The sequence below is a fragment of the Lissotriton helveticus genome, chromosome 8 (assembly GCF_964261635.1).
Source record: "Lissotriton helveticus chromosome 8, aLisHel1.1, whole genome shotgun sequence".
Lineage (NCBI taxonomy): Eukaryota > Metazoa > Chordata > Amphibia > Caudata > Salamandridae > Lissotriton > Lissotriton helveticus.
The window spans coordinates 1,425,609,170-1,425,634,513 of record NC_136069.1 but is presented as its reverse complement, the minus strand read 5'-3'; positions in this window follow the sequence as shown (position 1 = coordinate 1,425,634,513).

The following is a 25,344-nucleotide window of genomic DNA, read 5'->3' as shown; positions in this document are numbered from 1 at the left end:
CTTCGATCATTAAATATCTTAAAGAGATGTTTGACCATTATGTTTTATCAGGCAAAGTTTCGGTTACCGACACCGAATGCCAATATAGTAGTTATACCCAAGGAAGGTAAATATCATACTGAGCCAAAAAACTTTTGTCCCATCTCCTTATTAAATATGGAAGCAAAAACATTTGCTAAGATTTTTAGCAAATAGACTAGAAATTCACATTCCCAATCTCATCCATGGCTCACAAACAGGTCTAGTTAGGAGTAGGCTTGCTAGGGACAACATTCATACGTTTTGTCATATTTTAGAAAAAGCAAAACTCTCCTCACTACCATCTATGTTGATCGTCCTTGATGCCGAAAAGGCATTTGATAAGGTATCTTGGCCTTTTTTACATTTGGTCTTAGGGTCTCACAAACTTGTCAACTCTTTTATTAATATGGTCATGGCCCTTTATGCTCATCCTAAAGCTAATATCAGAATTATTGACATAACGTCCTCCTTTTTAACCTCCACCAACAAACAAGACAAGGGTGCCCAATTTCACCCCAACTCTTTCTTTTATCCATTGATCCACTTCTCAACTTGTTCAATCTGAATCCTGAGATTAAAGGGTTTCAATTTGCAACACCCATTCTCAAAACGTCTGCTTATGCGGATGTAGTCCTTATTTTTTCAGAAGATATTCAATAGGCAATCCCTCTATTTTAAAGATTATTCACAATTTTTCAGTTGTTTCTGACTACACTCTTAATAAAGGACAGACGGAAGTGTTCCCACTGAGTCCGGTATGTCTTTTTTTAAAAATATTATTATTGCATTTATAACGCGCAACAGCTACCCACAAAGGGTTTCCCGGCGCATACATGAACTAAATCTGTGGTTCTGCTGTAAATAAGACATGTTTTAGATGTTAAACAGCCAGGTCTTTAAGGCTTTCCTGAAGCTCATATAGATAGTCTTGTTTCGTGCCGTAAATGGCATAGAATTCCACAGCGTGGGTCCCAAAAAAGAAAAGGATTTGCCACCTACACGTGACAATTTAATTTTGGGAAGTACAAAGTTCTTTGCTGTGGCGGATCGAAGTGCACGGGAAGGACAATATGGACGCACCAGACTTTGAAGATATTTTGGGGCTCTTTTTGTGGAGATTTTGTGCATAAACCAAAGGGATTTCCCTCACACTTAGGAGATTCAGGTTTTAAATCTAGGCATTTGGTTTTGTAGGGACCGTACAGATACTTTATGCTACAATGAACCACACACAATAAATAAAGTTAGGGATTTATTGCCTTCCTGGTCACCTAAATATATTTCCTGGTGGGTTATATTAGAAACACTTAAAATGATGATAACTCCAATTATTCATTTCCTGTCTTCTATGCTAATTTTAAAAATCTCATCCTCCTTTATCATGAAATTGATAGCCTCACTTTGAAGTTTTTATGGAATGATAACAGAGCTGGATTTTCTTATAAAAGACTCTCGAACCCATTCATAAATCTAGATGGACATCTTTATGGCTTAAGCCTAAACTCACTACTGAAATTGATTTTAATATGGCTTCCCAGTGGGCCTCTAAAGGTATTAGATTAGTTCCTAGCCAAAAAATATTGTCTCAGTAACAAGGATTGTTATTTCTTTTTGGGACTTAAAGTTAAACTTTAAGTCTTTTCACCTTCTATCATATCATACTTGGTAGGCTTGGGTGTCATATCTTCGAGGAGCTCACACTTTTATTGTAGGTAAACATTCTATGTCTTCAATCGCTAGCAATTCATGGCACTCTTTGGATAAATCTCTGGATTTGTCTACTCGTGATTTAGCAGCTCAACAAACTTTCCAAAGTGATCCTTTCTACAGATTCGGTTACTGTTACACTTCTCCCTCTGTGGTCTACTCTAATATTATCCACAATCCATAATTACCTTTGTTAAATGGTCCCATCACTTTGAAGAAGATATATTAAAACACGTTTCCCATAATACCAGGCAACTAATCTGGAACTTATCCCTATGTAACAAAATTGCATAATCACTGATCCAGTACAAATTCTTCACAAGGAATCTCTCACAGTGGACTCCTGCTTGCTTGCATAAATTGCATTTTCGAGACAGCGATCTACGTTGGAATTGTAATATAAAATCGGGCACCCATCAACATATGTTTTTAAATGTACACTGTTAAGCTCCTTTTGGGAACCTATACAGACACACTTGTCTATAATCTTTAATACACCTATCATTCACTCCTTTCCTATGATTATGTAAGGACCATGGGCGACAGTTGCCCCCTCTACCTCTTGGTTATATAGATCTGGTATTATTAGATTTGCTCCTATTCATCGCAGTCAAGATTATTCTCACGAAGTGGAAGTCTTTTCACCTTCTATCATACCATACTTGGTAGGCTAGGGTGTCATATCTTCGAGGAGCTCACACTTTTATTGTAGGTAAACATTCTATGTCTTCAATCGCTAGCAATTCATGGCACTCTTTGGATAATTACCTGGATTTTTCTACTCGTGATTTAGCAGCTCAACATCCTTTTGGGTCCCTCTATTGATTTTATTATTATCGGTGTGACAGATGTCCCATCGTATCCCCCTTCCTCCTTCCTCTGCCCTCATCCTCTCCCTTCCTAATTTTTCCTTACCCCTCCCCATTTCATCCCCGTTGGGGATATACCTCACTTCCAAAGCGATACATGTTTTAACACACATGATATTACTGAGTTATATGGTGAACTCCCTTCTGACCCCTCTTACTTTGAGAAGATTTTTTATTATTCATTGACTTTGAAATATCTGCTTTTTGTCATTACATGTTTATGGTCATTTATATATAATTAGTTTTTTCCATTATCTTCCTAGTTCAGGCACTAGATACCATGTAACTCAAATTTTGTATTTATATGCATCAATTTTAACTTTTTTCTCAACATAACTTCATTGTCGCTAGCCAAGACAAAGAGAATGCCTTGCAGGGCACCCAAAATACAGATAGGAGATAACAATTATGGATATCAACATTTACAGCAATGACATGATATCAATCATACAAAGAATAAATTACGAAGAGTAATAATAACAGAAAAACAAATAACTGTGCCATATTGCCTTTTTTTGACAAACATAGGCATCTCATATAAAGGGAGAGCCTTTGCCACCAGCAGCCACATCTAACATGTGTACTATGCGTATTCCAGTCGGCTGGATTCATAACAATGGTTCTTCAGCATCAGGCGAGGGGCTCCAGATATAGTCCCCTACAGTCAGCTCACCTCTTCCAGATCTTTTAGTGCTTCCGAGGGCACTCCCTCACTCCAAAGACCAGGATTTCCAGGCCCATACAAAAGTCCAGACCCCTTTTCCATACCTCCATCAACGATGGTGATTCATCTTTCCAGGCTCGGGCAATGTCTCGTTTCGCCAATGAGAGGCCTAGAAATAAGAGGTGGCGCTTGTACCTGTTGCCACCCAGACCCTCTGTAATATGTAGCATGACCAGCCTCAGAGAGTAAGGAACGTCCCAGCACAAAACCTCAGATAGACATACAAACACCCACCTCCAGAACCGCGACAGTGTGGAGCAGGACCTCACGGTATGCAGGAAGGTAACCTCCATAGACCCACATCGTAACCAATGTGGGGATGCAATTATGCCAGCATGCCACAGTCTGTGTCTGGTCTAAAAGGCTCTATGTAGATATTTAAATTGGATAAGACGCAGGCGGGTCATGATTGCTGCACCACGCAGTGACTCTAGGGCCTCCACCCAGTCGTCTTCTTCTAGGGGACCCATAGCCTGCTGCCATGCCTCTCTACTTTAATGTAAGGTGGTAGGTGTGTTATCGATAAGTGTAAGGTATATTTTTGGTTATCTTACGGTCTCCCAATTCTCTCATAAAGACTTTTGCCTCAACTAGGTTAAATTCGGGTACCTCCGTTAAACAGGATATGTATGGGGTAAAAGCATGCCTGAATTGAAGGTAGCAGTAGAATTGCGTATGGGGCATATCATACTCCATCTGTACGTCAAGAAAGAACTTGAGGGTGCAGCCGTGTACAACTGCCCCCACTGTGTCTATCCAAATGGCTCCCCAACCTCGAGAACTGTCCGCTGTTCCACAATGGAGTTTCTCTGGTGAGTGTTCCCCACCAACCCATCTGGAAAAGCGCAGACTTCCATATCCTCAAGATTGTGGCGGTGGCAGGTGGTAGCCCCTTAAGCAGCGCCGCTGAATAGAGAACCATGTGTTGGGTATTGTCTCCCAGCAGGTATCGCTCCACAGCATACGCCGGATCTCCGCAGTCGCCGTGCCACCAGTCATTGAGGATGAGGAGATGTGAGGCCATGTAGTACGCTTGGACGTCAGGGGTGGCCACTCCACCGGAATACGTGGATTGGGAGTAGGTCCTCAGCACTACTCATGACGCCCCGCCCCCGAGGGAAATCGGGCAAGAATAGTGTTTGATTGATGAAACCACGTTGGCTTGATTGGATTGGGGTGATTTTGCAATTGATAAAGAAGATGAGGTAGGGAAACTATTTTAATAATAGCAGACCTGCCAATGACAGTCAGGGGCATGTAAGACCATACGCACATCTGGTCACTCACCTGTACCCACAGTGGAGCAAGGTTGTTAGTCCATGTCAATGTATGAGGTGCGAAGAGAAAGACGCCCAAATACTTAAAGCCATCTGGGACCACCACTACCTCTTGCGGCCAGTCACCCAACCGATCCCCACCCCTCAGTGGCCGCGGCCAGTCACCCAACCGATCCCCACCCCTCAGTGGCCAAAGAAATGATTTTCCCCGGTTCATGTAGAGGCTGGAGTTCTTGCCAAAGATCTGCATATTGCAAAGAAGGCGCGGACCACTCCGGGCGAGATTCGTGAGTAAAAACAAAATATTGTCCGCATAGAGCGCTATGCAATCCGAGACTCCCGGTGCCCATTCGAAACAGCGCATCTGCGCATCTATTCGAATCCAAACCACAAGCGCCTCCATAGCAAGCGCAAAGAGATATGGGGAGAGTGGGCAGCCCTGGTGCATCCCTCGTCTGATGGGAAAGCTCCTGGAAGCAAAATAGGCCACACAGACTGAGGCGGTTATGTCCTTATGTAGTAGGTGGATAAGATTCAGTAACCAGGTGCAAATGTTTAGACGGTCAAGCAAAGCAAAGAGATATGTCCAACTAAGGGAATCAACGGCCTTGTTCATGTCCGCCAGGAGGAGTGCGGCTGGGTCCCCAAGTCTATCAACTGCGGCTATCGCAGTAGGCGCATGCCTGATATTGTGCCGCGTGGCTCGACCAGGCATAATGCCTGCCTGATCCAGGGGGGCCAGGCTCGTAATGTGCGGAACCAGGCGGTTGGTGATCACCCTGGCCAACAGTTTGGCTTCCACATTGAGCAAAAAGATCGGGCAGTAGAACTAGAATTGTTGCAGAGGACGACCCAGCTTTAAGAATACAACAAGTTATGCATGCCGCCAATCCGGTGGGAGACCACCACCCTCCGCAGAGGCCTCAAGAGCTGCCAAGTTAGGTTTTAACAGTTGCGAGTGATATATTTTGAAAAACTCACAGGGGAAGCTATTCGGGCCCGGCGCTTTTCCCAAACGCTTATCAAGCAATGCAGTTAGTAGTTCTTCTACTGACAAAGGTACATCCAGCGCGTCATGCAGCTCATCAGATATGGCCCGAGGGAGAAAATCATTGATGAACTTCCCAACAAGTACCACAGGGAGACCTTCATGGGGAGCATACAAGTCCGCAAAATACAAGGTAAAGCAATCAGCAATGACAAACGGGTCCGTAGGAACCGTCCCATAGGGACCGTGTATGCATGGGAGCATCTAAGGGCACAGCATCTGTTGATACAGATGATGCAGCAAGGCACTAGAATTGTCTCCCCACTGGTATACCCAGCTACGGGTGTTGCGGTCCAATAAAGCCAGGCCTCATCCAGGAGTTTCCTGGCGGATGTCTGTTGTACATTCAACATGTGTCTGTGCACGATAAATCCCTCCATGTCTCTACCTGCGCGCTCCAGATCGAGAAACTGGGCCTCAATTTGTAACAATTTGTCACAGTGACGTCAGGGTTTCGCAGCACAAAAGGCAAGATCCGTACCCCTGGGAGTGGGCTTCATTGCCTCCCATAGAATAACTGTGGATTCCACCATGCCTGTGTTTAGTAAAAAATAATCAACTAGGGATTATTGAATTTCTGATCTATATTTTTTGTCACGTAACAGCCAAGGCTCCAAACGCCACCTCAACTGAGAGTGCCTGAGATAGGAGGAGAGAGGTGAGTGGTATGATAACACTTTAGGGAGACTTTCAGCCGCGGACAATATATGAGTGTGCGCCCCTGAAAGGAAAATTTAGTTGAGGCAAGAGAAGGACTCATGAGCTCCAGAGAAATAGGTGTATGCAGATGTAGTGGGGTGTAGAGTCCTCCATATGTCAACCCATCCCATTCCCTGAACTAGGGGCAAAAATGTAAAGTCCTGGGTCCCTGCTACTCAGCCCGTACCATTCCACCTATCTTGCAACAGGGACATAACATCGTTCCAATCTCCCCGAACCAGGGTCAATCCCAATGGGAGCTCAGTCCAGAGCATCGTCAGTTTTTCAACAAAAGAGCACAAAAGGGGGGGGCATAGACACTACCTAAAACAATGGGTTCCTGATACAGTGTCCTATACACCACAATGAATCTACACCGGGGGTCAGACCATGTTCGGCTATGAACAAATGGGATGCTGCAATGTATAAGGATTGCAACCCCCTGGGAGTCTCTAGTGAAACCGGCGTGATGAGTGTGTGCAAATCTAAACCTTCCCAAACAAGGTATCTTGGTACCTACTAGGTGGGTCTCCTGCAGGAATAGAATGCTTGCCCTGTGACGCTTAGCTTGGCGCAGCACAGCTTCCTGTTTAATCTTATTGAGCAGACCATTTGTATTCCAACTTTGAACCCGGAGCACTCTACCCCCGACCCCAGCTAGGTTTTGCGGTATGACTGGGAGTGGCAGGTGAAGGGGAACATAGCTAAGAGGGTGACAGTAGCAATCCCAGAATCACACATAGTATAAGACATAGTGGCAATAATAAAACGCAACAAAAATCCCCGCATGAAATCCCCAACAAACCCCCCACACCAATACCTCTAGAACATGGAAGTGTCTGTCGCAGCATGATCCAGGCCAAAACCCCAAAAGAGGGTAGAGGCAATGAGCAGCCAAGGGATCCCACGTAAGAGTCTCCTGCCCATAAAGAGTGAAACAACTGAATGTTAGGGACTCAATATACAATACAAGCCTGCAATACAACAGACAGTAGGTATCATGTTAGAGTGAATAGTTACAGTTCTCGGAGCTACATCGTTCAGGATGCTGAGGGTGCTGTGCGATCTTCAGAAAGTCACTTACTGGATTTACTGCGAGTCTTGGAACTCTTCTTAGATTGTGAATGATGTCGCAGTTTGTCAACCGCTCCAGGGAGGCCACGTCCCATTCCACTAGACGATGAGTCAGAGTCAATTCTGGGTGGGGTGTGGGGTTTAATCCGCACCATCTCTTCAAGCCACTGGAACACCTCCTCCGGGAACTCAAAAAAATAGGTGCGTGACTGGTACGCCACCCGCAGATAAGCCGGATACAGCAAGGAGTATGGACCTCGAATACGATCCTTGGCTTCCAAGAAGGACTGTCTGCACTGCCGTACAAGCCTAGTGTAGTCTGGAAAGATGAAGTGGCGCTGAGAGTCATGAATCCCTCTCTCTTGCCTGCTGTAGTATTGCATATCTGTCTCCATAATTAAGGAGACAGGCAATGATGGGGAGGGGACGGGCATCTGGCGAAGGCTTCTATAGCAACGCACGATGAACGCGCCCCAACACGAAGCAGGATGAAAGCGTGTCAGGTGCTAGCCAACCTCTTAGCCACATGGCGAGGAGCTCTTCTGCATTGTTACCCTCGCATCCCTCTGGAAATCCAATAAAGCAGAGATTATTGCGCCAAGCACGTCCCTCTGCATCCTCCAATCGTGTTGCCAGGCCTCAAATGAGTGATTCAAGGGTAGACCTTTTTTTGTCAACGTGCCCATTGTGTCTTCCACGTCCGAGATGCGGGGTTCCGCCTCTGTGATACTCTGCAAAGCATTCCAGAGATCTTGTTGAAGCAGCATAACTTCCGTACCGGCCACACCAATTTTGGTCTTCAATGTTTTCGTGACTGCCTGATCGCTGCCACCTGCGCCGCATTGTCCGGAATGTGGGCTTCCGGGCCACCCAGTGAGGGCCCCAAGGTCACTGTTCCAGCGTATTTACAAAGGGTACACGGCTTAAAGTATGCAGCAGGCATCTTACCTTAGGCCATCATAGGATCTCACGAGGCCAAGAAGGCGGTCCAACAGTTGGGATATAGCAATCTCCCACAGCATACGCAGACGGGACACAGGCGACGGGGGCCAGGTATTTCGCCCGCAGTGGGGAACGGAGGGCCAGACCAGGCGGGCCACCACACCCACAAGCCACACCAAATCTCAGTTGGCTGCCTTCGCCAGCTTAGGTACCCCAGCCTCCTCTAATGGGTGTCAAGGCACAGCTCCCAATCACCAAGCAATGGTAGGACAGGCCGCAGGACAATATCCCTCAGTCACTGGCATCAAACACAGTACTCGGGTGAGGGATAGAACTGTAGAGCGACACACCGGTCAATGGGGAGTGCAAGGGTACAGCGATGGCAATCATCACTCCCATGCAAGCATTGCCCCAAGAGAACACAGGAGGTGGGCTGCGGTATCAACACAGTCAATCAAGGCTGACATATGCGTCAGATGGTGTCTCCCGTGCTGTAGAGGCAACTGAACAGTTATTGTTACAACATATCAGACCCATGCGAGGGCCCCAGTGCCTAAAGTCAGAAGCCCCAGGACAGTCCAGGCAGGATGGTAGTGTGCTCAGCACAGGCCCTAGAACACATACAGAGCTCACTCTGCCCCGCAGCGGGCCTCCAGGCGCAGGCAGGCTCAAGCAGGCACGGTCTCTTCCCGGGAATCTGGGCCACACAAATGCCTACAAACAGCCTGGGACAACAATCCCCACCACCGCCCACAGATTGCACTCACCGGGTCAGCAGAAAGTGGCAGGGAGGAATGCCACAGGCCCAGTCGATCTGCGGGATAGGTGCGCCGCTCGGGGACCCCTGTGGCACCACATGAAGAGCACAAGCCCCACCGTCGTGACCTCGGCGGAGCAGCTCCTCCACAGGCAGGCCCACTGCAGAGAGGCCCAGGCACGAGCAGTGATAGGTATGGGTTTCGGGGTACAGGGTTATTTTTAGGGCTCAGGGCTAGGTTTGGGTTTTGGGGTACAGGGGTATTTTTAGGGTTCAGGGGTAGGTTTGGGTTTGGGGTACAGGGGTATTTTAGGGTTCAGGGTGGTTTTGGGTTACAGTGGTATTTTTAGGGTTCAGGGCTAGGTTTGGGTTTTGGGGTACAGGGGTATTTTTAGGGTTCAGGGGTAGGTTTGGGGTTTGAGGTCCAGGGGTATGTATAGGGTTCAGGGCTAGGTTTGGGTTTTGGGGTACAGGGGTATTTTTAGGGTTTAGGGATAGGTTTGGGTTTTGGGGTACAGGGTATATTTATAGGGTTAAGATGGGTTAGTGTTTAAGGGTGTTGGGGTATTTTAAGGAGTAAGGGTGGGTTATGATTATGGAGTGCAGGGGTATTTATAGGGAGCAGGGTGGGATTAGCACACGATATGAGACATGGCATGAAGGGCGGAATGTACCACACGCCCCCAGCGTTTGTCACGCCCCCAGCCCACGCCCACATCACAACGCAGACACACCCACAAGGGACTACTTTGCTGGCACGGTTCTTTTACCTTTTAAATGTATATGGTGGGCGTCTGCATAGCCTATGTCCTTCTGCTTCAACTGCCCTTTCCAATGCTGTATTGGGTGTTGTGATTGGTGGTGTGGTTCCTGAGATTACCCGCCTCTAGTGTTTGGGCTCTCTCATTATTATATTAATATAGATGGTGCAAGGGCATTGAGGGAACTCGTCAAAATGACTTTACCAGGGAAAACACATTAGAAACCTTAGCCTTATAACAGAAAAGTCAAATGTGATGTAGTTGGCTTGGCCAGTGTGTGGACCTTGGCCTTGAATCGCTATCAACAATGGTACATTATTTTAGGTAGAAGGTGATTCTTTTGTTAACACATCATTTTCGCTAACTGCTAAATAATATAAATCACAGGCATATTATCAAGAACTACATTAACATTATCGCCGGTTTAGCAGTAGAAAACTGCCGCTAAAGAGGCGATAATGGGCTTGATAAAATGCCCTGGAGAATTCCAATAGAAACCCATGTTCACACCAGAACATGGACCACTATTGGAATTCTCAAGGGCATTTTATCAAGCCCATTATCGCCGTTTTAGCGACAGTTTTCTGCCGCTAAACCGGCAATAATTTTTAGCGCCGTCCTTGATAATATGCCTCCACGTTCTTTCACACACAAATATTCTGCACGCCTTTTGCATTTCAATAGTTTAAATGAAGTATATCAGAGATTTCTTTTTAAATTACTTACATTTTTAAGTTTCCTTTTTATAGCCACATAGGTTTTACTTACCAATTGTAATTCTATTTGAGACGTTTGAATTTAAGTTACAAAATAAGAAAATCCCCCTTCATTCTCATGGAGTTTTTTTCAGTTCAGATTATTTCAAAATATTGAACTACTGTGCCTTCCTCTAAAATCAGTGTCACATTTTACAGAAAATATAAATTTGCCAGCACCAGATGGTAAAACACTCCGCATGGGTCTTTTCCCAGTGCAAATGAGCTCTGCCTGAATTAGCTAATGTGCTGGCACAAGTCGTGCTCTACAGCAGTTTATATTGCAGAAGATGATTTGGAGCACCGTTTGTAATATGTGATTACATCAGGTGAGTAAGACACAAGCTGTGTTTGTGTGCATCCCAAATATGGGTCATAATCCATTACTGAGATTTCTATTAATTACATTTCCATTTCTGAAATCTCCGACAGTTTCTTGTTTGCCACCTAGCAATGAGTATTGTGTCGCACCATTCACCTGGAATCAATATTTATATCGAGACAGTTATGAAAATGTTATTAAGTGTTATGAAAGGAGTCGGCAACCTTCCTTGGGAAGAGGGGTATCTTCGTATTATGTTATTCATGTATTTTGTGTGATATTTTCTCTTGTGCCAAATACGTCACTTATGTTATGGTCAGGCTATGGTTACTCCTAGATGTAGATGTACTCACACATGATTACATACAACAGATAGGAGATGCTCATGCAGAAAGGCAAGTTGGTGGAATACAAGTGGATAAGGGTAATGGAAGATGGAATAAAAGAGGCTGCAGGGGGTAATGCTTCAGGTATGCGAGGTGGCAGCAGATCATGTGTTTTAACTTTGCTGCAGCTCCGGCAGAACATGCTTTTTGAAGCACATTTAAAGAGCAGAATTTAATATTAAGACTTCTTTAAAGAAATTGGTTTTTAGTACACTCATTAAGTGGGGAATTATATTTCAGCTTTTAAAATTGAGTTGAAGTCTTTCAAAGTCTTTGGCCTTTGTACACAAAATCTCTCGTGCATTATTTTGCACCCTAGCTTTAGCGGACAAATGATCTGACCGACCATGGGGCCCTTGTGTGAAATAGTAATGTGTAAGCTGCAGAAAACCTTGTGGTTGTCGATACAACTTTGAATAAAAATCTAAATACCATCGGATGCCAATGAAGTACTGTCAATGCAGGTTTCTTGTGGAACTTTTGTTCGCTAGAGTGGCTGCTTGAGTTTGCACTCTATGGAATTTATATGTTAGCTTTTTTGCAAAATAAACAATACACACATGCGCAACCTTGTTTCCTTAGGGAAAGTGTTTTTTGACTTGCCTATATCTTTGGCACTATTTGATGAATATTCATGACTTTTTTTTAAACTGCCCCCCTGTTTCTAGTTGGGTTTAAAAAGTTTCGGAAAATCAGTTGAGCTGGGACTGAGAAAAAGGGGGGGGACTAAAAAACTGTGCATTTCCCATGTTAATTCCCATGGGCATTTTGAACACTTCTACAAATTGAACTGCTGGAAGGAATTACACAACATTTTGCAGAAAACTATCTATGGGTCCAGAAACAGTGCATTTTGTTATTTGGTGTAACTTCATTCAGTAGTTTTAAAGTTATTTAAAAGATTTCAAATTTGTATAAGTAAGGACATGAAGGCAACACAATCTAAAGTGTTGGCAGCCATTGTGCGCCGCAACCTTCAGCCGAGTCCCAGAAACTATGTTTACAAATAAGAAGAGGGGGCAGGGTAGGAATACCCTGACCCCTTAGCCCTGGTCATGGGTTCCCGCCGGTACCTCAACAGTGCCAAAAAAGCAATTTTTAAGAAAAAAGGAGTCACACATCCCCTTCAAAAATTTAAAATACAAAAAAAAAAGGTGCGCTCAGGCTCATGTTTTGAATACTGGGCCAGGCCTTGGGGGCATGTCGGCTTTACAAAAAAAAGGGGGAGTGCACGGGATCCCCATCTAGGGCTGAGAATTGCCCAGGGGACCACCACCTCCCTTGGCCAAATTATTGTATTACAGAGGGGCAAGGAGGCATGTTTGCAAAGTGATGGACAAAAGGGTCAGGGCAGTCAATGAAATCCCAGCAATAACACTGTGTGGGGCATTCTGGTGGTAACAGGAGGGGTTCTTGGCCCCCAAAAACCCTTAGTATCCAAGAGGACTTTGTCCTCCAACCAGTAGTGTGTCAGGAAATGCGTTTGGAGAGTGGTGGAGAAAGGGGGTAATTCCCCTGATAAGCTCTCAGCAGTCCCGCTGTGTGGGACTTACTGGAGACAGCACAAGAGGTTCTTAACCCCCAAGAACCCTCAGCATTCAAGGGGACTTCATCCCCAACCAGTAGTGCGCCAGAAGGCATGTTTGCAGAGTGTTGCAGAAAGGGGGCAGGTCCTCTGAGAAGCTCTCAGCAATCCTGCAGTGTGGGAATTACTGAAGGTAACAGGAGGGGTTATGAACCCAAAGAACCCTCAGCATCCAAGTGGCCTTTATCCACTAACAAGTAGTGCACCAGGAGGCACGTTTGCAGTGTAAGGTAGAAGGGTGCGGACCTCTGATGACTGCACAGCAATCTGCTGTATGGGACTTACTAGAGGTAACAGGAACACTTCTTGGCAACCAAGACCCCTCAGCATCCAAGGGGACTTCATCCCCAATCAGTAGTGCGCCAGTAGGCATTTTTGCAGAGTGATGCACAAAAAGGCAGGGCCTCTGACAAGCTCTCAGCAATCTTGCTATGTCAGACTTGCTGGAGGTAAGAGGCGGGTGTTTGCACCCACTCACACTCCCGCTGAGACACTCATGCACTCACTCACACACACCCTGAGACACTCATGAACTGTCTCACACACTCACTATGAAAGATTATAGGTTACATTTAGGCAAAAAAAATAATAATAAGAAAGTCACTAGAAAAAAATGAATGTTACAGGGTTGTTATAGTTAGGGAATAGATTTTAAAAAGCATCAACATTTACTGAAAAAAACAAAGATTACATAGACATTATAGATATGCTCAGATTTCACTCATAAAAAAACAGTGAAATTCAGAAGTTATACTTACCTAAGCTAATTATAATGTATGCCCCCGCAATGCACTGCTTATGATCTCACATATTACATCACTCATGAGATTGTCAGTGACATCACTGATGACATCACTGATTATATCATTCATTAAATTTGAGTGCTTCATAAAAGTTCATGAGAGTTAAATATATATAGTAAGCTACCACAAAACTTAAAGTACTATACTGTATGTGTATCCATATCAGAGTGGGTGTTTGATTCGCTGTATGGGTGTGTGAGTGGTTGTATGAGTGCCTGTGTGAGTAGCTGTATAGATGAGTGAATACCTATATGAGTGTCTGTATAGATGAGTGAGTGGATGTATAGGAGGCTGTGATGGTGAATGAGTGAGTGGGTGTGTGAGGGGGGCTGTATGGGTGGGTGAGTGGGTGTGTGAGTTTCTATAGCGGTGTCTGAGTGGCTGTGTGAGTAGGTATATAGGTGTGAGGGGGTATATCAATACTGCATTGTGAGTGAGTGTATGTGAGAGGGAGATATATTTCAATTGATTATATATAGAGAGACTATATATGTGCATATTACCTACTGCCGGTCACCAATAGGTAGTTATAGTTAGGACCTAGTTACCATAGGAAAATCGCAACATTCTATTCCCAATAACTTTTGTGCTGATTGACGAATCTTCGAGAAATCTTCAAAACTTATGGCCTGCTGCAGTCCAGAGGTGATTCGGCAAGCGAGGGCCGAGAAAAAAGCGGGTCCCAAAATGTGTTTTCTCCCTGCAACTTTCCATAGGAAACTTTAGACACGGCTACAGCCCGAACTGCTGAAGAAAATTACACCAAATTTGGCAAAAAGGTAGCCCTTGGTTCAGAAAGAGCCCTATTTGTTAAATGGCGTTAACCCTTTCAGTAGTTTTTTCAATATTAATGGAAAAAGAAATATATCTATATTGGCGGAGCCTAACCACACATCTCATCGTGAGATCTGATTGGCTATCAGCACTTCATTCAAGAAGTGTTGGCAGCCATCGTGGGACCATTATACATGATAGCACTTCATTAAAAAGCATTGCAGTTAATAAAATGTTTTAAGACTTTAGTTACATAATAAATCATTTGTTGATGGTACCATACTCATTTTAGGAATTGTGATGTGTTCTAAGGTGATTTTACCATGTGAAAAAGCCTTCTGCTGGGATAGCATGAATCATGTTTGAGAGAAAACTATTTTCTCATGTTTCTCCCACAGAAGTTTGGAAGGTGATCCATAAGCTAAACTGAGAACATACTTTCTGTAAACTCAGATTTTCTTTCTCAGTCATCTGAGAATGAAGTCTGGCATTCTCAGTAAAACATATACATCCAACAAGGGCAGAGACTGTCAGTTGATTCCTTTGTGTTCTTCTGCAGCTTCCCAGAGTGTTCTAAAGAACAACTAGAACGCTAACAGTCCTACTTATGACAAAACGTATTGCACACCTGAAGCCATCTTGATTGGAATAAAGTGGTAACTCTTAAAACATTTAATTTAAAAAAGTACAAAATGAGGGGGTTTATTTGCCATAGAAAGTATGATTAGTGCTGCAGAAAGAAAAATTAGGGCACAGTTTGAGTGACTTCTCATATCCTCTTCTATTTCATTAAAACAATTCTGACAAGCAGACTGAAACATGCACTTTCAATACCAGCAGCAGACTTCCCTGGTGAGCAGTAGCTTTACTACAGTGATCTAATAAGTAACTAGAGTGCTAACATTCGGAATTTATGGCAAATGCGTGACACATCTGAATGCCTTCTTGATGAAATCAAAGTAAAAAACTGAAAGTATTTCCTACTAAGGAGACTGTAGTAAATGAGGAAATTAGGAAACTTCATAACAAATAAGTCTCCCAAGATGACCACCAGAGACAAAAGAGCCCAAATGTAGCACAAATAGCACCCAGATGTAGCCTAAGTATAGCCCAATGACAGAATGTCCCAGAGTGTTCTAAAGAACACTAGAGCGCTAACAGTCTTACTTATGACAAACGTATGGCATACCTGAAGCCATCTTTAGTGGAATAAAGTGGTAACACTTAAAACATTTAATTTGCAAAAGAACAAAATTAGGGGGTTCACTTTGCCATAGAAAGTATGTTTAGTGCTGAAGAAAGAAAGCTAACTGTTCAGAGAAGGTGGGAAGGCCAGTGCCAGAACAACGGCCCCACCGGGCTGTAATAAGGGAGCAGGTACATGGACTTGGACAATGGATGGCTAGGAGGAGGGAAGGCAGGAGCAGCAAGCTTGGGTGGGGCAGCACAATGCCAGGCCGTGCTTCCAACCCCCACCATCCATTGTGATATGTGTCTTACTTAACGTTAAAAAAAACCTAGAAATTTGCTGAAAAAACAAAGATTACAGGGACAGTATAGTTAGACTTTGATTTCACTCATACACAACCAGTGAAATTCAGCAGTTATAGTTACCTGAGCTAACTATAATTATGCCCCTGCAATGTACTGCTAATGACCTCAGACATTACATCATTCATGACATGGTCAGTTACATCACTCATGACATCACTCATGACATCTCAAATGAGCTGTGAATGGAATGTAACTATAATCAAGAGAACTTTATTTAGGGATAGTGTGTGTATAATAACACCCCTTTTTTTCTTGTCTTTCGTGTAAGAGCTAATCCTGGGAGTAGTTCGCATAGTAGCGCTACGTGTAACTACGCGAAGTGCACTTCGCACTACGAGAGCTACGTGTAGCTACGTGAACTGCGTAGTGCACTGTGCAAAATGCTGTTCGCACTGATTGCACAGCCCCGGATGCTTGTCCACACTGTGCAATCAGTGCGAACCGCATCTTGCACAGTACAAGCGGTCGATTTCTGCCGCTCAAGTAGATTTCTACTAGAGCGGCAGCTTTTTCAACGTGGACTGGTAGTGTCTCATCACGTGCGGTCGGGGGCATATGCGACCACTCGCAATGAGAAACCTGACCTCCCCACGTTGAGAATTTCGCTGGGAGGTTTATTTTCAAGCTCGCAATCGGCAACTTGATGTTGCTGATCGCGAACGAGGAAAAAGTCTCGCCGGGATGTCATTTTGCTCACTCGCGGTCGCCAACTTGACGTTGAGGATTGCGAGCAAGTAAAAAATTACCGCTACGTCACGCGTGTTTGCACTGTGCTACAGGCAATTCGCATGGTGCGAAGTAGAGCAAACTTCACAAACTATGTGAGCGTAGCATAGTACTTTGTTCAGGGTTAGTAAGAACCATTATAATTACTATAAAGTAATGTGTAGTCCATTGTTTATGTTGTTGTTTGCAATCCTAAGTATGTTTATTATGAATAAGTCACGTTGACGAACATACAGGTATGGCGGTCACGGGGCAAGATATGCTGAAATGACATTGTGTTTATATTAACACTTGTTTTCTTTTCTTTATTGTATCAATTCCTGAATGTTCACATCGTGACCAGGCCAATATGGCCGCCAGCTTTTTGGATTAAAGTAATATGTAGTCCTTTGTTAATGTTGGCAACTTTAGGCATTTGTACATTTAAATAAGGATGCTACAATGATGTATTGTATCGTTATCAAGGTTCGCACGAGCCGAAACGCGTGGATCACATCATTTGCTGATTAAATACTTCCATACTACAACCTGAGTGCTGATTCCTTCCTTGTAAAAGTGAGAGGAGATTAAATACATATATATATATAAAATTCACTGAAAAAAAACACAAGTTTCAGGGACATTATATTTAGAAATTAGCATTTAAAAAACCTCAGAAATTCACTGAAAAAATCCCAGGTTTCATAGACGTCATATAAAACAAGAAAAATGTGTCCGTTATAGTTAATTGTGCTAACTATAACTCGCGCCCCCGCAATACTTATGGAATGGCCTAGCTACAAGTACACAAGTACAAGTACAGCTATAATATTGTGTGCACTAGCCAAGCAGACCTCTAACTAGCTACATACTATTGATACACTCTTCTAAATACCCAGTTAGTACTCATGCAGGGTAGGAATCGTCCAGTCTGTCCCATGCACTTCTTTAATCACTTATCTACCATTATCTACTTATCCTATCACTCCACCAATACGTAAGCCCTTATAAATTAAGTGTTCACTCTCTTTGCAGCACTGTCATCATTCCAGTTACTAGTGGTATTCTTAAGACCTAGGCACCAACAAAAGTACATCTAAAATATTCTATGCATAATCCCTACAAATCTCTAAGCAGATACATACTTTTGGTCCGCTCCATTAAATACTGAAGTAGTACCCATGCAGCGTAGGATTCCTCCTGTCAATCTCATGCAATTCCTCAATCACCTATCCAGCACTATAATCTTATTGTATCAGTCTGCCAATACCTAAACACTTATGGGGCAGATTTACAAGCACCCTGCGCCACCAGTACGTCACTTTTTGTAACGTAGTGATGGCGCCAGGCACTCCTTCATATTTACAAGCAGAGGAAAAGCCACCCTGCATGTTTTTTCGACTCCTTGTAAATACGACCGCTTCATACACAGAACTTTGCGTTGAAGGGGCGTTCCATGGGTGTTGCTGTGGGTGTTCCCACGCAACACCCATAGAACAAGACAACTCCAGATTTATGAGAAATCGTTAATCTGGAGATGTGTGTGAATGCTGCGCCATCCTAGAGTTGGTGTAGCAAGGCACAACAAGGAGAATTGTTTTCATTTCTCATTTTTTCCTCTTTCAATGCATGCTGCATTTCACAGCATACATTGAAAGAGGAAAATGCCTTCACTGATTGTTTTTGTGCAGGAAGGTATCCCTTCCTGCACAAAAACAATCTCCGCATGACACAGACATCCTTGCACCATGGAGCAAGGGTGCCTGTGTCACCGCATGACTGCAGTTTGTGCAGCAGTTCATGTACATATGTCACATCCTTTTGCTTCGGAAGTGCCATAGTTCTGTGCAGCTAAAGCGCTTGCAGTGTCACGCTGCAGTACTTCCTCATAAATCTTCACCTATAAATTCACCATACACTACTAATGCATTCTTTCAGTCAATCATGCTGTATACATATATTCAACCAAACTTTCACACATTACCTTGCAATTATAGTTCTTTCTTTAACCAAATAAGGTAGTTCTGATAAAAACTTTTTTTTCTACTTTTTCTATTTTTGTGAACAATTTTATTTGGTGTTTTTTCAACAAAAAAAAAACAAATAAAACAGGAAACTTTTGTAATTACTTATCATTCCAAAAACAACAAAAAAAAATGCAACAACGATGGTTGCGTTGCACAGCACAAACAGCATCCACTGTTCACTGAAGCATATAAGTTTCTTACACTTCACGCAGTGTTGCTCGAGAAAGGCGAATTCTGGCCTAATGTCCATTGCAGGTGTTCCTGAGGACGCTCCAGACATACTTGCCACAGCAGGTGAGGGATTCAAAGCAGCTTGCCTCATTTCCTCCTGAGCAATATTGAGAGGATGTGTGGTCCGGAGATGCTTGTACATAGAAGCAGTGCCACAAGAGTATTTATTTTCACTACCTCTTGACAGGACTCGGTCACAAATTTTGCATGTCACCTTTCTCTCATTTACTTTCCTCTCTCCAGGTGGAAAAGTGAAGAATTTCCACACAACAGATTCCGGCCTCTGTGGACTTGGTGCCTCCTGCAAGAATTCTTCTTCAGAAGATACTTCCTCCTGCTGCTGTCCAGATGCCATTTTGTTTGATATTTTTTGAAAAACATTACAAAAAAGAAGCAAAAAGGGTTCTTGTAGGAAAAGAGATGTCTCTCTAAAGATGCTCTGACAAGAATGATTGAAATGGGTGGGGTCCTTCAATAGTTACAGTTGGAAATGTTATGAACCAATGAAATCTTATTTTTTAGGTCACATGGGATCCGCGCACTCTGCACTCACGAAGCACGCACCCGACGCAACTTCGAGAAAATATATTTAAACATAATATAAGTTTACTATAAGTACAAATATATTATTTCTATGAATATCTTAGATAATCTCTTGCCCTAATATGTATATTAAAGACACATACATATCATTTTAGAACATAAAATTTTTTGCGGGAGTCGCGCACCCAGCCATGACGTCACGCAGGACCCGTCACCGCACAAGCGTCGCATACCATAATGCGCATGTGTCGCAAATGCGCAGGAGGAGGAGTCGCGGACTGGTCGCATACCAATTGCGCACATCACGTAATATTAAATGTTTATTATGTAACTGAAAAACACGCAGCCGTCGCACACTGTACATCGATCCTTCACAACTTTTCTAAAATGGCTAGAATCCGCACACCCACCATGAGTTGTACACTTTGGGTGCATGACTATATGAATATGAAACAAAAAATGAAACTATATTTCAGAATGATTTTTTTTTAAACATTTGTTTTGCGATTTTCTGAAAAAAATATTATGTTATTTAATGAATAAAATAATTATAAATAAACAGTTAAAAAAGTGTAGAAAATCAGTACAAAAAAATTGTTATAACTACTATTACACTTAAAAATTAGCATTTAAAAAATCTTTAAAATTCACTAAAAATACCATAGGTTTCAGAGACGTTATAGTTAGAAATTAGCATTTAAAAAATCTTGGACATTCACTGAAAAAACCATAGGTTTCAGGGGTGTTATAGTTAGTTGGACATTTCTCTCATAGAAAACAATAGAAATCCCCCTGTTTTAGTTAGTTGAGCTAACTATAACTCGCGTCCCCGCAATGCACTGCTGATACAGATTAGAATTTTCAAAACCATGAATACACCGAGACCCTATGGCCCTCATCTTACTGGATGCAGAAAAGGCGTTCAATAGGGTCTCCTGGAAGTTTTTATGGGCAGCTATGTTAAACTGTGGAATAACGAATAGATTTGTTAAAGCTATACAAGGATTCTATATCAACCCGAGCGCTAGCGTCATGATAAATGGGAGCATGTCGGAGAGTTTTATGATCGCGAGGGGAACTTGACAAGGGTGCCCCTGTTCGCCTCTTTTATTTGCGGTATATATTGATCAATTTATCCGCAAACTGGAAAGCCATGCGCGCGTGGCACCTATTAGGATTATTAATTATGATACAAAAGTTTTAGCGTACGCGGACGATATAGCTCTAGTTACCTCTAACCCGAACAAAGCTATTAAAAATGTCGAAGAAGAGGCGATACGATTCGGCAAAACGTCCGGATATAGATTGAATACAGGGAAAACTCAGATTGTTATCAATGAAAAAGTAGAGATGAGGGACATTAGAGTAGTGGAGCAGGCTGTATATCTCGGCGTCAGTATAAGCGCCAAGGTAGACAAAATTATACAGACAAATCTCGACCCATTAATAGGGCGCACCAGAAAAGATCTGATCAGATTGGATAATCTACATCTGACTATTGGCGGCAGGTGCAATGTGATTAAAATGTTGGTATTACCCAGATTTTATATATTTCTTTAGAACAATTTGTCTTGAATTTCCTCCGCACTATTTTAAAAATTATTGAATCCCTGTTTTCCAGATTTATTTGGGGATTTAAGAAACCTCGAAGGGCACTTAAATGAATTATGCTACCGAAAGAAAGAGGGGGGTTAGCTATGCCTAACTTTAGCATTTACTATTGGGCTACAGTGACCAAATAATGCGTGAATATGATAGCTATCGACTCTAACAACCTTCTAATCCCTACCCCACAGGAAATGGCTTTAGGGGATAGAAGTAAAGGGTGCTTATGGCGCCATGTCAATGACAATTTTTTTTGTAAGAAAACTAGACTCAAGACTATCTTGAGCATCTGGAAAGTCTGGATTAATATCCGCAGACTGTTAGGGATGGGACGCTTCTGTTGCTATACTCCAGTTAACGGTAACACCGACCTCCCAGAGATTTTTCAGGATGGCTGTATGTCTAGATGGGTCAGGGCAGAGATTACCCAACTGGGCTGCTTTTTTACCGCAAATTGGGTGAAAAGTTTCTCAGAGCTTCGAAATGACTATAACATCAGCAATAGGGATTTTTTTAAATACCTGCAGATTAGGGATTTCTTGGCAAGAAAAACGGGGGGCGAGGCAAATTTCAAAATAGTGTAGCCATAGATAATCTGTGCATGGAAACAACCCCTAAAATTGGGGAGATCTATAAGGAGTTTAATAGCACTTTACCTGATGATTTAGATAAGCACTTTGCTGGGTGGCAGACCAATCTAGCGGTGCAGCTAACTACCCCAGTTTGTGCGTTAGAGCTAGCTCAAACATCGCTAATGTCTATTAAACTGCAAGCGCAATTTTATAAAACATTCTTCGCCCTATATTACACCCCGTATAAAATGTCCAAATGGGCGAGCGGTCAGGGAACTACTTGTCCTCGCAGCGCATTGATTGCAGCTGACGACATTCATATGTTCGCCTCGTGTCCGGCACTTACAAATATTAGGATAGAGTTATCTAACTTCCTATCAGATATATTTCATGTAAGAACCACCATCCTCACTGAGGAAATTCTGCTAGGAGTGGCTGGAAATGAGTGGCCAACAAACCAACAGGGGCTGATTTTCGTAGCTGAGACTGTGTATAGCCTCCTCATGGCTGGATCCTCAACCACCCTCCTTCACGCAATGGAGGGCTAGACTACTTGCAATCTCCAGTGTAGAGGTGGCCATATATAAAAACAAAGGGATAAAAAAAACAAAGAGGTATGCAAATCTGGGAAACCTTGTTACAGTGGATACAAGCTCACGCTTAAGGGCAATATGTCGAATGGGATACACCTAAGGCGATAGAAGAATTAGTCTAGTTATTAGTGAATCCTACAGGATTATGATGGGGTATGTTCTCACAGTCTTTTTTTTATTTCAGGCTTCACCCTTCGATGTTTTGTTATGATGTATTTTGCTCTGGAAAATTGCCTTTTTTTTCTTTTTTTCTTCCGTGTGTCTATTTTATGTGATTTAAACAAATTTGCTTCATGAACATGGTCTTCAGGGGGGGAGGGGGAGGATTGTATTAATTGTCAACATGCAAATAAAAACATTTAAAAAAAAAAAATGAATACACCAATACCAGTTAGTACATATCCACTAACAAATTCTTAGGTCTACACACAAATCCATTCATTCACCGATACAGTCACTCATACATACAGTCAGCCATCAATACAGCATTATCATATCCAGTCACATATCTATACACACCACCTCTAAATGATAGTTATTCACATATCTAGTCAGTAATGGAAATAATGAATCACACTTTTATGTACTCACCTGTACAGTTATACATATACCACCTCACTTATTTAAACATATACTAACACATACTTACACTCTAATACGATAACTAATACAAGCACACACTGATCCATACAGGCACTCTCACAATCACTCAGTCTCACATATAGTCATTTATACACGCCAACACTAATATATACTGCTTTTCACATATGCAGTTACTCACACATGTACCATCGAGGCATCAATTCACTCACTAAGACACTGAGGTACAGTGATCCTATGGCTGGAATATAGGGGTGTTGTGGGTTCCCTTATGTGTAAAACACATCAAGTGCAATATTTGCGAATTTGTAATGATGCTTAGCATGCCCCGTGCTGTCTTCTATGTGCAAAAATTAGATGAAACTTTGTACCCACAAAATCTCACGAAATGTCATAAAATATGTGTATAGCACATTTCATCAGATTTTGTCAGACTAGAAAACATATGTTGCCCATTTTTACTCATCAATCTCTCTCCTGAGAAAATATATTGTCACCATCACACACAACGATCGTACTTCCTTAGGCTGAATATATGTTTCCATTCTAGAAAATCATGCCTTAGATAGTTTCCTGTGTAGCTCTCCCTTATGTACTTGCATGCTCTGTCAATCAGACCTAAAATCCAACTTAACTATTATCTATTAATGAGTGATGTCTTTGCCAACTTTCTTTAAAGTTGTGTTCTGCATTTGAACTCTATTAAAATAAGAAACCACTTTGCATAGCAGACTATGCTGCTTGTATGAATTATTATGTTATTTCAGTGTGGTTATGGAAGCAAACAATACACAATAGCAAAAATAACCCTAGAATCCTGTCTGATGGAAACCAATCAATATTGAAAAGACTGTTTCTGTGAGTGACCAAAAATACAAATAAATGCCTCTACCAAACATGAGCCTCATTTAAAAAAAAACATAATGCGCATATAATTAAGATGTTCCTTGTTGTTGTTCCTACGATGGAACATTTGATTGCTATTGTTATGATAATATCCCGAATCCAGCATTCCTTGAAGTGCTTATAACTTTCTGATAAGATTTTGCGTTTTATCGAAACTGTTCCAGTTCATGTGACAGTTCATCTATTCGCATGTTTGAAATTCCAAAGCTGCCAAATTCGGGAATTTTCTGAAAATGTAAGATAACTTCTTTTGACTGGATTGAAGTAAATTTTAATGATAGACTAATTAAAAACACGTACTTAATTTTGACTTCACTGGCATCCTCTTAATGCATTCCTTTTTTGTTATTTGTAACTCAGTATGAGCAATTCATCAATTAATACATTTGTGTGGATCATAGTAGTGCACACACAAAAATACTGTACTCCTAAGTCATCAGCACTCAACGGAGCCGCCTCCTTTACCCCAGCGCATTGAGACCCTCACAGGTGAGTAGTTGCACTTTACCAAACCTGACTGATTGATTGAGTCGTGCTTGTGACAAACACAACATGCAGGGTCAGTCACTTGCCTTGTATGTCTTTAATCATGTGGTGAGGGGCCATTAAAAATAACTTTTTCAGCTAACTCACTACGTTTTCATTTGGGTCTGCCCGTAGTAAGAAGGATATCATAGTCAGAGGGACCCCACATCAATAGGTTCCATTTGAGGACACTTTTAGTATTGTATGTCTCTTAGTGATAGATAGGGCACCCGATAATGCCACATGAGGTAGGGAGGTTACCTTCCAACAAGAGTGTGTTTATGTGTGGTAAATACACAATAGGTTTGACTACCACATTTAGGAGTGTTTTATTTTTTCTATATTTACTATTTGCGTGAAGTTAGACACTACAACAAAGCTTCTTGGTTTCTGAATGGTGTGGGAAATAGAGGCAGCCTGCAGTTGCCTACATTTCCCACATCATTCAGAAACCAATCAATGTAACAGAAAATGTACTAATGGTTCCAAGTTACCAGATATGCATGTTCACAATGCTTTCAGATGTTTCAGAACTCCCAGGATTCGAAAAACCGGTAAATCAATTTTTTTTGCAGTGGATCTATGAGCCAGGGAAAATAATAAAAAATAAACAACTTCAAGATCATCTATTGAAATATGATCGGGACATAACCATGTTGGATTGTGTATCAAATGACAATTACTGAGTGGAAGTGGCTAAGGTACTATGTCTAGCCTAAATTTCGAGAACAGACATTTTCTGGATTTTGGGGCAACACTATGTGACTATATTTCAAAGTCGGGTTTGCATTTTACCGTAAGTAGGCCTAAATGAGACTTTAACTGCCCTCCAGAGGCTGACATTTTTCAAGTACACATTTCTGATAATTATCGAAGTGCTAGAAGCAAAAAGTGCAGAATTGTTCCAATGTTGGCACAAGGCTAGCTTATTTTGGCAGTCATGCATGTGATGGAGCAGATTCCATCTGGAGTCAGGCTT